General features: G+C 33.9%; 2 long non-coding RNA genes across 4 annotated transcripts in view; one reads left to right on the forward strand and one right to left on the reverse strand.

The window, feature by feature from the left end:
- The window catches only part of LOC138915799 (uncharacterized), a 175,394-nt gene that overhangs the window by 95,947 nt on the left and 63,507 nt on the right, over window positions 1-15,940 (reverse strand). The gene's annotated exons all lie outside the window — the stretch shown is intronic.
- LOC111775321 (uncharacterized) overlaps window positions 1-15,940 on the forward strand; it is a 77,467-nt gene that overhangs the window by 16,139 nt on the left and 45,388 nt on the right. For both annotated transcript variants that reach the window (XR_011422090.1, XR_002810881.2), the window contains exon 2: window positions 11,058-11,168. This is a non-coding gene — a long non-coding RNA (uncharacterized lncRNA). The remainder of the gene's footprint in view (window positions 1-11,057; window positions 11,169-15,940) is intronic.

Genomic DNA, 15,940 nt, shown 5'->3' on the forward strand with positions numbered 1-15,940 from the left:
TGGGAAAAATGAAAGAATATTAATACAGTGAGAACACAAAAATCTGATCTATATGACCATCACAGCACTATCACCTTTTTAGCTTCTGTTAGCTCTGCCTCTCTTATGTTTGGAAAATATTCTTTAAGTAAAAACAAAACAAATTAAAGGAGAAGTAAAATGGTTTATGTGAATGTATCTTTTTACGTAAGCATGAACTGATCTAAACATTGGAATAAAACTTCTGGATTACTAAACCAGTTATTTTGCATAGAGAATTAGACATTTTCAGAAAAAGAAGATGCAGCCTAATAAAGGCTAACCCATTGACCTATTTGAATAAAGGAAAAGTTACCCACTTTAGACACAGGATTTTTTTATATAAATATATATAAAAATGCATATTTATATAGTGTATATAAAGCTATATAATATATATTTACTATAATATATAACATGTATAAAGCTTAAAATAAAGTCTCCTTAATCTATTTTTTGCCTCAGTTACATATATTCCGCTTAACTATTACATGAATAGACATGAATGAAAATGATATATTACAGATCAGAAAAATCATGCTCTCTGTCTACCATTTCCTTCCATCTTTACAAATTCTGTCTTTTGAATTCTAAAGGAAGTAGATAATTGATATGATCTGATCATCTACCCATGAGTATATCCACCTTCAAAAAAGGACAGAGGGGTCATTAGGGAACATTGGCTGATAATATCTCTTATGCCACCCTACACAAATATGCTCTTCAAGTGGTTATAAAAGCATTATAAACAGTTCTCTGACTCTTTGTATTCCCTTTATTTCTCTATTATTTCATGTGCATATGCTTCATTTTTCACTTTTAAATGCTGCTATAATTTAATAATCTATTTTGATGTTTATTTTGAGGTGTCAATCTTTGTTATATTCAAGTATTTTGAGTGGCTACTTTGCTCTTTTTCAGTAACAATGTTCTGAAGCCACATCTTATTATGATAGTTGCATAAATAATTGTGCCAGATCCCTCAGGTAATTGAAAAATAAAATAAAATGAGCATCTGTTTGTACAAATTTCTAATAGAAGTGATAATATGCAGGTTAAAGGTTAGAGAAAAAATTGGACAAGGTGCATGAACACAAAATGAATTATTACATGGCTATGTAATTTTATTGCTACCACTTAGTTAATTATGCTGTATATCAAACTAGTAGTTAAATAGGCCAGCTCCTACTTCAGGATCCTATTCATACAACTATAAATTACTTCACACATCTAAAATTGCGATTGGCCACAAATCTCACAGCAAGGTGTAATAACAAAATACAATTTGCCTCACTACTGGAAAACTTCACAAATGTACTTTTAAAATACATTTCAAAAGAATTTACATTAACTCTAGCAATCATAGCTTAATAAATTTAAATACTTCAACATATAGAGAAAAAAATGTTTCCATTATCGAAAGCTGCATAACAAATTTCCTCAGAACTTAGTGGCTAAAACTATAATCTTCACTTGCTTGCAATTCTGCATTTTGAGCAAGGACAGCTCATCTGCGTTCCACAAGGCATCAGCAGGGTAGCTTTACTGAGCCTGGACAATCCACTTCTCAGATGGCTTCTCTCACATTTTGGGAAAGTTAGTGCAGGCTGCCAACTGGGAACTCAGCTGAGGCTGCTGTCTAAGGTTTTTGGTTGTTCTTTACATGGTCTCTCCCATCGGGATTCTTCACAGCATAGAGAAGGGGGCCTCGGAGTAATCAGACTTCTTACATGTTGGCTGGTGGGACCCAGAGTGCAAAAGCATAATATGCCATAATATAGTTGTGGGTTCTTCTAGTTTTAGGCCTTCTTAAAGCTTTGAGCCTCAACTGGCACACCCTCAATTTCTCTGCATTCTGTTGGTTAAAGCAGGTCACAAGCCAACTCAGATTCAATGGGAGGGGATGGCACAGGTGTATGAATACGAGGGCCCTGAAAAATATTCTACCTCAACAAATAATTCCCTGCACAATATCCAAAAGCACAAACCAATATGTTTCTAGTCAGTATCAATTTCATTTTAACCTAATATAAACACATATACGTGCCCAGATTTTCCAAGATTTTAATATCAAGGTAGCTAATTTTAAGTGTCTTTTGTTAAAGATCAGTGGAAAGTCTTAGAGCAGAATTCTATGTATTTTATCCATATTCCTCATCTAATTAAATTTGGTTTTTTAGCTCTGCTCACCACTGTGTAGAATTAGCCCAGCTGGCAACAGAAGAAAGCTGATGAAACCACTGGGGTCCTGATACTTGAGGAGACGTAATAATGTCTTCTTCTTTGTCAGATTACACCTGCATTCATGGCAATGTTTCTCATATTCTATTCCTGCAGTGTACAATACTTTGTATGTCCATCAAAAGTAATAATAATATTGAGATAAGTTCTTTCATTTGTTTTTTTTGTTTTTGTTTTTGTTTTTGCTGAGGAAGATTATCCCTGAGCTAACATCTCTCACCAATCTTCCTCTTTTTTTGCTCCTTCTTTATATGTGGGTTGCTGCCACAGCATGGCTAACAAGTGGTGTAGGTATCCTCCTGAGATCTGGGATCTGAACTGCTAACCCAGGCCACCAAAGCAGAGTGCACCAAAGTTAACCACTAGGCCATCGGGCTGGGCCCAAGATAAGTTCTTTCTCTTTTTTTAAAACACTTTTTTTTTTTTAAAGATTGGCTCTTGAGTCAACAATTGTTGCCAATATTCTTTTTTCCTTTTTCTTTTTGCTTTTTCTCCCCCAAGTCCTCCCAGTACATAACTGTATATTTTAGTTGTGGGTTCTTCTAGTTGCGGCATATGGGACGCTGCCTCAACACGGCCCAATGAGTGGTGCCATGTCCACACCCAGGATCCAAACCAGCGAAACCATGGGCCACCAAAGCAGAGCATGAGAACTTAACCACTCAGTCACAGGGCCGGCCCCCAATAAGTTCTTTCTTTAAAAGGTAATTCCTTAGAATTTTATGCAGTAGAAGATGGTAAACTTAAGTAAAAATACTTATTTAAAGGTAATTTACTGGATGAACTTAAAATGTTTTACCAGTTTTCCAGATTTAGAAACTTGGACAATCACAGTCCCTGTCAGTTGCTGATCCAAACAATGCAGGTCACACCGAGGCAAAGTCAGTAGCAAAACTGAACAATGCCCTGAGTGGAAGAAGTTGCAAAACAGAAGGAACATATAAAATATGAAGATGCAGAAGAAGTTGGGAGAAGTGTATGAGAGGTGAAGTGAGAATTAGTCACGAGAGAGAAGCTGCCAAGAAATTATAACGTCTAACATTTATTGAGAACATATATATCAAGTACAATATTTATACCACTTATGAATTTGAAGTAAGCCTGCAACCCACAACAAGTTACAATTCTCACATTAGGGAACAAAAAGAAAGAGATGAGAAGAGACATCTGGCCAAATGGAAGAGCAGAAGTCAAGTCTGAGCAAATACCCGTGAGAGAGGTCACTGCTCGCAGCTTAACCTCAGTGTTCCCTGAGTCATTACCAGTACACGGGTTAGAATGAATTGGAAAGTATCATTGCAAAATTAGAGAAACTCAGAGAAAATGGGAACAAATGTGTGGGAGTGGGTGAAGGATTTGGATTAAGATGCAATGAGTTTGGGGTGACATAATGGCTAATGCAAATATGTGGTATAGAAATAGGATCCAAAACTAGAGAAGAGATACTAATTAGAGGAACATAAGCATAGAATCTCAAAGTCAAAATCATCTCACAATGCAGAGTAGAAGGAAAAGAACAAATTAACAAAGAGTCAGCACTGAGGAAGATATAATTTGCAAGGGGAGGAGAAAGAAGACTAATGAGGGGAAAAGGAGGGATCGTAAAAATAAGAAAAGAGTAAATGCTGTATAGTGTCATACACAACACCAAGGCAATACAGAAATATGGCCGACAACGTTAAGCACAATTAGGACTGAGAAAGAAAGACAAAAGCTGTTTGTTTAATTTTCATTTCGGAGTAATAGCCTCTGAGTGATTCATTTGGATATGTTTTTCTAATACATCTTTATGGCAACAGCTCAGTTTGATAATATATTAAACCACTATATTTCTCAGGAGTGGTTTCCATGATGTATTTCTCTAATGGCAATGCTGTGCAATATACTATAGATGCTTTAGCAAATTTAGTTTTAGTTTAATTACACAATTAAAACACTTCCTGACAGTAATATACTGACGACACATAAAATCATCTGTATTTCCTTAAACCATATAAAAAACAACCTAGATAACAGTGTTACAAAATTAAAACCAAAGGGATACAATTAAGAGTGTTTTTACAAAATTAAAACCAAAGGGATACAATTAAGAATGTTTTGTCACTTTCTCTTAAAGATAACAGCTTCATGCTCTTGAACCTGATGTTTATTAGGACAAATTAGCCTTGTAGAGTAGCCAGAACAAGAGAATTTTCATTGAGAGTGTGCTATTTGCATTTAAAAACATACTCATTGTTTTAGTATTGTCCTATACTACTTAAAAATATTTGAAAATATATTTTTAAATGCAACTTTGTTTTGCAGCCTCTTAGAGAATTTAGGACAGTGACCATTTTATTGAGCATGTACTATGTACCAGCCACAGTTCTCAGTTCTCTATGTATGTTAGCTCATTTTAACCCTCACAAAATTCCAATGAAGTAGATGCTATTGTTTGCCACATTTTATAGAGTAGGAACCTGAGGCTCAGAAAAGTGAAAATTTCCTCAAAGATTCAGAATTAGAAAGTGGTAGCATCAGTATTCAAATTCAGGCTCTCTGTTAGAAGTTGTATTCTTTACCACCCCTAGATGATAAAATGTCAGATGACAAGGTGAATTAGACCCTTAATTGTCCTGCCAGCAAGTTTAGGGACAAGTATAGCTCTGAGTTAAGTTATGTGAAATTTCGTTAGATACCTTATTAGAGCCCCTGCAGAATCTGCTTGATACACCTCAGGGAGGGCTCTTCAATACTCGGAGAAACTATTAAGGAATTGGTCTTAAAGATCTAGAAAGCAAAGACTTCATGAGAGCAGCTGCCCTCCAGGGAAAGTAACCATAGAAATGAACTTCCTCCGCCCTCCCACACTCCCTTGCCTGGCAGATCAGAAGCCTGCAACCCTGTGAATGACCCATGCCTTCAGTCTGTTTGAACATTGACTTTGAGTACTTCTGATAAAGCTAGAGAATTCACACAGGACTAAAGAATAAATCAATAAAGGAAGTTCTCAGAAAATATTTATGGAAAACAATAAGCTCCATGTTTGCCCTTTATGACCACAACTAATCTCTACAAATCTCCATGCACAATGACCTCACCTAACCCCTAGTCTGAATTCATCCTTATCAATGTCTTACTTCTTGATCCTGTGACCTACCCTGAGCTGGCCTCAAACAGTTGAGGAAGATCCGTAATAAAATTATGAATAAATTAAATGGGAAATGCATAATATCTAACAATATTAAATGACATTTATCTATATTTTTTGAAAATGGAAACTCATTTCTTTTAGTTTCTAATAAAAGTAATAGGTGTTTATTCATTGAAAATAAGCTTAGAAAGCTTAAAATCTCTCATAAGCCTACTCTATGATTTGTCTCTGACTGCCAAAACAAGTTAATTTTGGCACACTTTTGGCTGCTTAGAAACACATACTCACATTTGAGGGCTTATTTAATTGAATGCATACACTTAAAATATTTTAAATGGCTGAATACTATTGTCTTTATTTACTATATTTTTTAAACAATTTAATGTACATTTAAGGCACAGGTTATTTGAGCAAACTGATGAACATTTTTTCTGCCTCTAATGATTTTTTTACTGTTGTAAGTATTTATGTGTAAATATCTTTGGGCATACATTTTTGCACATTTCTTTATCCTTTTATTTAATTTTTTACACGTTATTAAATTTTTCTTTTAAATTAACATAATTTACATTTCCACTAACATTATTTTCAAGGGAGCATATACTTACACCTTACAAATGATGGATATTAATCATCTTTTTAAATGTTTTAATAGTCTCTTGTTCATTTCAGTGGGGTTTTGAAAGTAATGGGAAGTAAAGAAATGGAATAATTGACATCCCAAAGCTAGAAGTGAGAAGAATTTATTACGCTAACTTGAAAAGCTTTGATAATTCTTGTTCATTTTTATTAAAAAATATCAAATTAAGACATTTTGTTATTCTACAGAAAATATATTTTATCTTAGATTTTGTTAAAGGATGCAAATCTTCTAAATAGTTTCTCAACGTAAAAAGAACAAAAGACTTTCCTGTATCTATACCTTTTCATAAAAGTTCATCAGGCTTTTATAAATATTTTTAATATATATAAAATCAAAGCACCAAAATCCTTGGCATGAAAGGGAAAATTCTGAGGGCCGGCCCAGTGGCATAGTGGTTAAGTTCACACACTCTGCTTTGGCAACCCAGGGTTCACTGATTCGGATCCTGGCCACAGACATACACACTGCTCAACAAGCCATGTTGTGGTGGCATCCCACATAGAAGAACTAGAAGGACTTACCACTAGGATATACAACTATGTACTGGGGTTTGGGGGAGAAAAAAATAAAGAAGATTGGTAACAGATGTTGGCTCAGGGCCAAATCTTCCTTACCAAAAAGCATAGCTTTAAAAAAAGAAAAAGGGAAAATTACATTCTAAATGGATGTTTATTCCTAAGCACAGCTCAACATCCCTAGTCTGTGAAAGTGAAATCAAGAGGATGAAGTAGTCATGTCACATTGGTGCTGGTGCAGCAACGCCTAGGGTAGGACCCTGTTAGCTGGAGGCTGGAGACAAACACAAATCTGCTCAGACTTCAGCAAAAGACATGACAGCAACTTCTCCCCTGAAAGTAGCTACTATTGTTCCAAAGCAAACACCAATGGAAAGTCCCAAGGAAAGAAATGCCTGGTGGAAAAGGAAAAGAGCCCCAAACAAAGAAACAAGGGTGGTTCCGTGTGGTGCCTCAGATAGACTTTGATTATTTGTTCCTTCTGACAACTGCTAGGAAGGAGCCCAGAACAGCTGCTACCTTGGACAAATCTCAAAGACCTTGTCGACGAAAATAATCCATAACCAATCTGTAAATGAAAATTTGGGTGAGTTTATTCTGAGCTGAAATCTGAGGACCATGGCCTGGGGCCTTTCTTCCCAAAGGAAGAAAGGGCACCAAAGAAATGAGGTATACAGAATGGTTATATACCCCCAAAGAGGGTGCTTTACATATGATTGAAATGTCCCTCCCACAATAGTCACAAGATTGCCCTGTCTGCACAGCGCTTGATGGACACAGCAGGTAGTGGGTCTGCTATCTTCATGGGTGTAGCAGGAGGCAAGTCTATTGTCTCGAGCTGGGCGGTCACAGGTGAGCGCAGCAGTTTCTAGCCTAAGGAAAGATGCTTAATCCTTAAGGAAATGCTGACGTGGGAGGGGGAGGGAAGTTGCACCTTTATCTCAAGGGCCTTTTGCTCTTGCCATAGGGAATCTCTAAAGCAGATATACAATGCATGCTCAACGCCTCTGTCAGGCCCTTTTGGAAAGACAAGGTCAGGCTGAATTAGGTTTACACCAAAATGGCTTCCTCATATATTCCAATATATCCTATTACTTGCCATTTTTATTTGACAACCTCATGGCAAAAACCAGTGCATTTGAAGTGCTCGTCCACTTTCCTATGTGGAGCTCACTGCTACTTTTAAAAAATATACTATATATTTAAAATATATGTATTATGTTATATATATATTATGTGTTATGTACATTTTTGTATACACAAAATATAAATATACATAAGCACATACAACATATCATATATTATACATTGTATATAATATAAATGCATATATATACAAAAAATATACACATAAGTATGTATCTGTAAACACATATATTTATACATATTATATTAAAATATATACAATTTTATTTATATATGTATATATTCTTCCAACTATATTGAGGAATAATTGACTAATGTAATTACATGCATTTAAAGTGTACAATGTGATGATGTTATATATACATATGCTGTGGAATTTATTACCAAGGTCAAGATAACTAACACATTTATCACCTCACATAATTAATTCTTTTTTTGCACTGAGAATGCATAAGATATATCCCAAGCAAGTGTAAGTATAAAATACCATATTATTAACTGTAGTGGCAATACTGAACATTAGATCCTCAGAACTGAGAGTTTGCATGCTTTGACCTACATCTTCCTATTCCCCCCTCCCCTCAGCCCCTGCAACCACCAATCTGTTATCTGTTCCTGTGAAATCAGTTGTTTGTTTAGATTCTGCATGTAAGTAATACCCTACAGTATTTGTCTTTCTCTTTGGCTTCTTTCACTTAGTGTAATGCCCTCCAACTTCATCAATGTTGTTGCAAATATCAGGATTTCCTTCTTTTTTATGGCTAAGTAATATTCCAGTGTGTGTGTGTGTGTGTGTGTATGTATGTAAATGTATATAAATATATATCACATTTTCTTTGTCCATCCATCAAAGTTACTTTTACATCTTGGCTATTATGAATAATGCTGCAATGAGCATGGGAATGCAAATGTCTCTTCAAGATACTGATTTAATTTTCTTCAAATATATTCCCAGGAGTGGGATTGCTGGATCATGTGGTAGTTCAATTTTTAAATTTTGAGTAACTGCCATATTGTTTTCCATAATGGCTGTACCAATTTACATTCCCACTAATAGTGTATAAGGTTGCCCTTTGTTCTACATCCTCACCAACTTGTGTTAATTCCTATCAATTTGACAATTGTCATCATAACAGGTGTGAGGTGATATTTCTCTGTGATTTTGATTTGCATTTCTCTGATGATTAGTGATGTTAGGGACCTGTTCATGTACCTATTGGCCATTTTTATGTCTTCTTTGGGGAAATGTCTATTCAAGTCCTTTGCCCATTTTTAAATTCGATTTATTTTCTTTTTTCCTATTAAATTGCAGATGTAATGATTTTATATATAAAAAACCTTAAAGACTTCACCAAAAAACTTTCCGAACTAATAAATAAATTCAGTAAAGTTACAAGATATAAAATCAACATGCAAAAACAATTTTAAAGAGAAATTAAGAAAGAAATCCCATTTACAATATCATCAGAAAAAATACAATACTTAAGAATAAATTTAACCAAAGAAATGGGAGACCTGTATGCTGAAAACTATGAGATACTGATGAAAGAAATTAAAGACACAAATAAATAAAAACATACCCCATGCTCATGAATCAGAAGAATTAATATTGTTAAAATGTGTATACTACCCGAAGTAAACTACAAGTTGCACACAATCCTTTTCAAAATTCTGATGGGATTTCTTACAGAAATAGAAAAAAAAATCTTAAAAGTTGTATGGGACCATAAAAGACCCCAAATAGCCAAAGCAATCTTAAGAAAGACGAACAAAACTGGAGGCATCACACTTCCTGATTTCAAACCATATTGCAAAGCTATAGTAATCAAAATATAGTACTGGCATAAAAACAGGCACATAGACCAGTGGAACAGAATAGAAAACCCAGAAATAAACCCATGCACATGCTTGTCAATAATCTTTGAGAAGAGTGCCATTATATACAATGGGGAAAGAATAGTCTCAATAAATGGTGTTAAGAAAGCTTTAGATTCACATGCAAAAGAATGAAATTGGACCCCTATCTTATACCACTCACAAAAATTAACTTAAAATGAATCAAAGACTTAACTCTGTGACCTGAAACCATAAAACTCCTACAAGAAAATATAGGGAAAAAGCTCCCTGACATTGATTATGGCAATGATTTTTTGGATGAAACATCAAAAGTATAGGCAATAAAAACTAAAACAAACGTGGGATTACATGGAGCTAAAAAGCTTCCACACAGCAAGAGAAACCATCAATAAATTGAAAAGCAACCTACGGAACGGGAGAAAATATTTGCTAATCATATATCTGATAAGGAGTTAATATCCAAAATATACGCACATATTTACATATATGTATATCTGTATTTATGTATATTTGTAGTTATGTATATATGTGTATATATATCATCTGTACACTTATCTGTATGTATATCATTTCAACAAAAAGATTACTTAAAAATAAGAAAAAATCCAAAATTATACTTAAAATGTAATTATCATTATATTTTTCCTTAAAAAAATGAAATTTTAAAGTCTTGAAGGAGAGAAGAGGGAATGAATACTGCTTTTCTCAGGTAGTATTCAGATAGCTACCATCTGATATTGCTCACATTACTTGGCCTGACTCTCAAGGAATTGTCGATTCCTTCTGTGAGATTAAAAACAAAACCAAACAAAAAATTATGCAGTTGTACATTTTATAAGTTTTACTCTTGACTATATCATATAAACATCCACTAAATATATTTGAATTTTAATTGCATATATGAATATTTGAAACTTCAGTATTTGAAAGAAGTAATACATCTTAGCAGAAATGCATTTATCTGGTTGCCTTATGCTCTTTCAAACCATTCTTTGATTTAACTTAACTGCGTTTTTACTGTCATGTAAACAGTTTTTAGTAATAAAAAAGCATCTTCAATTTGGCTGTTCTAACTCTTCTGGTTCAGCCGTGATAAAGCAGGGAGATGAGGTATATTTCTGCTTCCTTATTGCTGGACAAAGTATTAGATGGCCAGCCAGACATATTTCTATTAGAAGTGGTGGTGTTAATTTTAGAAAGCTGGAAAACAGAATAACAACCTCAATTGATGAAAAGCACTAGTGAAAGAAGAGGAGAGCTGCTCTATGTGATCAGACATTGCTCTTTACATGTTACCATCTTTTGCAATTCCTCACCCAGATCACTAAAGAAATACATAAATATTTTTTCTAGAAATATGTTGAAGTTTATTAAAATTTTGATACATCTTAAGATGGCCTCAATACAATTGTTACTGATAATAAATATTTTAACTAAGGTTCAGAAAATCAGAATGCGTAGTATCTTCAAACTGGTAAATTTTATTTTCTGCCATTCTTGTCAGCCTACTCAGCTTTTACCACCAAGTGTCTATGATCTAGGTCAGTCAGGACACAGTCAAGGGATGTCGGAGCTGCTGTGGTCAGCGAGGGGACAATAAAAAAGGAAGTAAGAGGTATGTTTGTCACATAGACTTATATGTACCATAGGCATATGTTATTTGTTAATTAGGAGCTATTCTGATAATAATACAAATTTGATCAAAACTCTGCCTCTTGCATATAATGTTTGTATTCTAAAAGGACTGGGCATTGGTGTTGGAACATGCCAGCAAAGGCAATCATTCTAAATTAGTGACCTGGGGGATTGAGCATGAATCCTGAACACAGTGCGAGAAATTATTACTCTGTAGCAATGGTTTCAATAATACATTATACATATTTCACCATTTAAAACACCAAAGGAAACCTGTAGACATAAATAGTAACGAAGCAGAAACATGGTTAATACTGTTTCCCTATTAACTTTATGGTGCATAATACTTATATAATGCTGTGAAAATGCTCACTTACAATGAGGGGTAATGACTACAATAACACTTTATTCAATGCTTTAATTTGTCCCATGAATCACCCAGGCCAATGTAATTGCAATGTTAATATAGCACTGTTGAATAAATAGGTCATGCACAAATGGAATGGGTCCTTCTTAACTGGGCCATGGTAAGCACTTCTATGAAAGAAGCTTCTGGATAGTTTTACCTGAATGCTTGTTATGATCAGCTCTCTGAGGGAATGTACAGTGAGTTTTACACATTTGTACAGTAGTCTAAAGACTGTAGGGACTGGTTGTCCTGCAAACCTAAAACGGGATCGAGGAAGATTTGGGGATTTCCAAGCGCTGCGTTGATTCCTATCAAATGTTTATTCCTACTACGTTCACAGTTTTATGCTAAGATATGAGACATAATTAAATAATAAAATATGAATTATATTTAGTTATATAACAAGTTAATGAAAGATTTTCTGTAAATCAGTGGCTATATGGAAAGGTTATTGGAAAGATCACTGTGGATGGGAATAATTATGGGATATATTTCAACAACCACAGAATGACACAATGTTGATTTGCACTACAGAAAAAGAGAAAGTAATTATAAATAATATAAAAACCCTTTAAAAATAACTAAAAAGAATTTATTATCTTTAAAATGCAAGAGAACAAGGTAAAATATGCCCTACTTGAATTTCTGTCAGAAATTAGAAAATTTTCAAAAATAATCTACAGCAGGAGGATAAGAAATGAAACTTCTATCAACTCAGACAAGAAATGAAAGCATAGCTTTCTCCAATAGGCAGGAAGTGAAAATAAACACTTTTTTTTCCTCAGCTTCAAATGCCTGATCCTTGCAGGTTACAAAAATTCCTGTTAGCATGGTGATAACCTTTGGACTAAAACTTAAGATGACTGAAGATCTAGAACCTCTCCAGACAAACTACAATCGAAAATGAGAGAGTAAAGTATAGCATATCCATATTGTGCGGTAATATGCAGCCATTAAAAATGAAGATGCTGAAGACCTCACGATGATATGGGAAGTACTTGTGCTATAATGTTATGTTAAAAAGATCACAACATACAATCAAATATCAGATGATACCTGGAACAGAACAGCTAGTGGAAGGAGACACACAAAGATGTTAATAATGAGTGGTTTCAGGTTACAGGAGAACAGGAGAGTTTTCTTTCTCTGTTAGTAAGTTTTTTCTACATTTGGAAATTTCTTTAATAAGCATATATTTTATAACTATATTTTTAACTATAATAAGTATATATTTTATAACTAAAATTTCTCAGTGTGGTTTCTAAAAATGCAACTGGCTGCTCAGACATATTAGAATCGTGGGAAGGGAAAAGAAATCAGGAATGATGTTAGAAGAACAAGTTAGAGTTTGAATCAGGTGAAGATTGAATTGGGTGGAGAACAATTTAGAGATAGCTAAGTCCTAGCCTGGAAAACAGGAGTCTCATTAATATGTTCAAGCGCCATATTTACTATGCTGAAAGGGTCAACATTTAACAGAAGTTATACTTTTTTGAAAATTCTGGTCTTACAATGGCATGGAAAAAAAGGAAAAGAAAAATAGAGCAAGGAGATGGGAATCAGAATGCAAGTGTGAGGAAAGGAGTGGGCATAGTAGTAAATAAATTTGTCAGGTAGGCCTCCATGTGAGAGTGAAATTTAAGAAAGTCTTTGAGAGAGGTGGGGTTAATCAAGTGGATATATGACCGAAACAGTTTTAAATAAATTGACATATTGCTTACTTTTGTGAAAGCTTCTAGAATTCTAGTACACTAATGCAAGCAACCACTTGACTTCTTTGGAACATTTACACATGTGACCCCGCGACACTCATAATAAAAGTTGGTTTCTATTCTGGGTTGCTGGCTGAAATTATTATTCTATTAGGATTTCGTTCTATATTATTGTTATTAACATTTTGGGAGTTACCAAGAGAAACTGCTCAATGATAGCAGCCTCATTAATTCCTCCAGTGAAACACTTAAAAATTTCATTGATCTTGGTTCCAAATACATCAAAATGCTGTATCACAGTTTTGTTGAACTATTAACCCTATTGGCATTTTCAAGTGAATAAGCTTATTCCCAGTTCAAAAGTTCTTGTTCTTGAGCTCCAGGTACAATAAAGGAACAGCAAAACTGACCTACCTAGATTATATAGGAAAACTTTATTTAAGCTTCTTACTCATTTTTTTGTATTTACTTCTATTTTCTACATTATGAATATGCTACTGGTCATTTATTTGTCTTTAAAATATTAAAATTTAGGGGCCGGCCCAGTGGCATAGTGGCTAAGTTCACACGCTCCACTTTGGCAGCCCAGGGTTCACAGGTTTGGATCCCAGGCACAGACATAGCACCACTCATCAAGCCACGCTGTGGCAGCGTCCCAGATAAAATAGAGGAAGAGTGGCACAGATGTTAGCTCAGCAACCATCTTTCTCAAGCAAAAAGAGGAAGATTCGCAGTAGATGTTAGCTCAGGGCTAATCTTCTTCACTAAAAAGAAAAATTAAAATTTATACACACACATACAGAGTAAGGAAATCTCAACAATAAAAACTTTAATGAATGTAAAGTTTACTGTACAAAAGCCTTAGGTCCTAATTCATTACTCTAAGACTAGTTAAATTCACAAGTAAATAAATGACTTTCTAAACTGGCTCTCAGGTTTTGCTCTGGGGATCTTGAATGAGTTTTATTCCAATCCCAGAGAAGACCTACATAAATTATAGTTTCTGACATGAAATATGTATATATTTTCTCCATGTGATTGAAATGAACCACATTAATTTGTAAACAATTACTTATGTTTATTATTGGACCACATGATATGTAAGTCCATCTGGTTCTGATTCAAATACACAGTAACTATAGTATATGCAGTCTTGTATAACAAAGGCTTCCATTCGACGTGTCACTATTGAGGACCATTAGGAGCATGTAATATTCTAGCTATTTCCCAGGAATCGAATGAAATCACTAGCATAAAGTCAATAGCACGCATGATTATTTAAATATCTTATTTCTATCCATATAATTTTCTGACTTCATGAAGAGTAAGAGGATTAACAGGAAATGACTAAAGGTAGATAGCATTAAATGATTTACAATGTTGTGCATAAGTGAAGAATATGTAATATGATAATGTTTTCATAATATGTGATTAGGGCAGGCACAGTGCCTACTATTTTACTATATTGAGGCAAGTAGATATTTAATAAAGTATTTTGAATTATTTATTATTCCATCAATTGGTTAAAAATTCATTCATACTGGAATTAACTGAATTTTGCTTTCTTTTGCTTCTAACATAAACGTAAACTCATCATTCTATGTATTGTCTTCTTTTACTATGATTGAATAGCAGAGTTTGAATGGAATAAAATCTTAATGTCTTATATATAACCAAGAAAAGTATAACAGCATCACAGCATGTTATTTCAAACACCAAAAAGTGTCATATGTTTTACTACGAGCCTGTGACTAAGGTCATTCCCTAATTCCTACTCCAACATGAAATAACCTATCTGAGTAAAACAAGATTTAAATAACTAAAGTAACTATGTTATATTAGATTTGTCAAAAAGATAGAGAAGTTAATTCTCTAGCATTTGTGATTCTAAACTATATCAGTATTGAAATCAGGATGGCATATACAAATTCCAAATTGAAAAAAATAACTCTTTTCTTATTAGCCATACAGTTAGATCTGCCATGTGTTGAACAGATTTTTCTTACTTTTACCTGAAAAACTTTTCTTTCCAGCTATTATGCTTTGAAGGTTGTTCCATTGACCTGTCTAAAATTTTTGACATGAAAACACTCGTATTTTTTAAAGCTAATCTAATTAGCCAGGATTTAATAATTTTTGCAAGTATTTATTTTGGCAAAAGTAAATAAGTCTACATTATGTTGTTATGAATTATATTGAAAAAAGTTTACAACCAGCTAATATTTTTTAAAAATTCACTCTTCACCTTTTGAAAACACCAATGAAATTCAATTAAAATTTTACTTTGTGAGGCAGATCTGTGGACTAGTAAAAAGAAGTGTTCATGAACTCAGGATACACTCTTCCTTTTAATTGATTATACTCAAGCTCATAAAAAATGTACAGTAAATGAACTACACACGTTTCAATGTATTGCGGGAAAAAGGATTCATAGGAGGTGACTAGATTCTTTATTATTAGTGTTCAAAGGTCATAGCAAAAATTTGGAGATAAATTAAAAAATACTTATATCCCCAAAGTCTCTATTATAAAACAATAAAAACCCTCACAACAGAAAGTTTAAATTTTAACCATACGTTCAAAGTTCACATTCAATCTTCAGTTTTTGTGCCAAATGCTTCCATTTCTAAA

The sequence above is a fragment of the Equus caballus genome, chromosome 10, assembly GCF_041296265.1.
Source record: "Equus caballus isolate H_3958 breed thoroughbred chromosome 10, TB-T2T, whole genome shotgun sequence".
Classification (NCBI taxonomy): Eukaryota; Metazoa; Chordata; class Mammalia; order Perissodactyla; family Equidae; genus Equus; species Equus caballus.